Raw genomic sequence first — 1,182 nt, forward strand, 5'->3', positions numbered from 1 at the left:
TCTATCATTTGACACAGGGTTGTAAAAACAGATGAGGCTCCACCATGAAAATTGCCCCCTGTGGTCCATGTGCTCTGTCTGCATACATGATTATTCAGCAGTTCTACATGGAATAAATGATACTAGATATAACAACTACGAGTGGGAGGGGACTGAAGATCGAGGCCACACCCCTTAATCACAGACATGTCTCTGTGGCGCAATCGGTTAGCGCGTTCGGCTGTTAACCGAAAGGTTGGTGGTTCAAGCCCACCCAGGGACGTTTTACACTGAAATTGACAAGGATACATCATGTAGATGAAAAACCTTCTTTCTGTGGTGAGAGGGAAGAGATATAGAAAACTCTGTGAAAGAATAAACAGTGAGCATTATCAGTTGTGACAGAGAAGAGCTGTACCTTTGACAAATAAGACAGTGTCCAAAGCTAATTAATGATGTTCTTAACTTTGCATTTAATTAGATGAAAGGTAGATATATTATAATTGATATTTATACTTTTAGATTCTTCAACTCATAGAAGGAAGGTTTTTCATCTACATGTTGTATTCTTGTCAATTTATATGTAAAACGTCCCTGGGTGGGCTTGAACCACCAACCTTTCGGTTAACAGCCGAACGCGCTAACCGATTGCGCCACAGAGACATGTCTGTGATGAGGGGGTGTGGCCTCGAGGTTCAGTCCCCTCCCACCTGCAGTTGTTATATCTAGTATCATTTTTCCTTCTAGACCTTAGACTCAGTTTTATAAATTGTCTCATTTGGACTTGTTGAAGGTATGGGTGTGTAGGCTACTGCTTCTACCTCATGTTTCTACCTGAAACTAATTTCATATTTGCACCAAAAAGTGCTCATTGTATTAGAACTCTCTGTTTCCTGAATTTAGTAAAATTGTCACATTAGATGTATGTTATTATTAATAATTCTTATTTATACTTTCGTGTCTGACTTTCTTTATCTCTTCCCTCTCAGCACAGAAAGAAAGTTTTTCATCTACAGGATGTATCCTTGTCAATTTAAGTGTAAAACATCCCTGGGTGGGCTTGAACCACCAACCTTTCGGTTAACAGCCAAACGCGCTAACCAATTGCGCCACAGAGACATGTCTGTGTTGGGGGGCCTTCATCAGGTAGGATGGGGAAGGGAGGAAGGGAGGTAGGGAGGAGGAGGAGGAGGAGGAGGAGGA

General features: G+C 41.5%; 3 non-coding genes across 3 annotated transcripts; 1 reads left to right on the forward strand and 2 right to left on the reverse strand.

Annotated features, from left to right (window-relative positions):
- Positions 1-188: 188 nt before the first annotated feature.
- Positions 189-262, forward strand: trnan-guu (transfer RNA asparagine (anticodon GUU)). The gene has a single exon. It is a non-coding gene; the product is annotated as a tRNA-Asn (tRNA).
- A 306-nt stretch (positions 263-568) lies between these two features.
- On the reverse strand, positions 569-642 carry trnan-guu (transfer RNA asparagine (anticodon GUU)). Its single transcript has one exon. It is a non-coding gene; the product is annotated as a tRNA-Asn (tRNA).
- Positions 643-1,024: 382 nt separating this feature from the next.
- On the reverse strand, positions 1,025-1,098 carry trnan-guu (transfer RNA asparagine (anticodon GUU)). Its single transcript has one exon. It is a non-coding gene; the product is annotated as a tRNA-Asn (tRNA).
- Between the last annotated feature and the right edge of the window lie 84 nt (positions 1,099-1,182).

The sequence above is a fragment of the Seriola lalandi genome, unplaced genomic scaffold (assembly GCF_002814215.2).
Source record: "Seriola lalandi dorsalis isolate HSWRI2012SDOR001 ecotype SW California unplaced genomic scaffold, Sedor1 jcf7180002053715, whole genome shotgun sequence".
NCBI classification, from domain to species: Eukaryota; Metazoa; Chordata; class Actinopteri; order Carangiformes; family Carangidae; genus Seriola; species Seriola lalandi.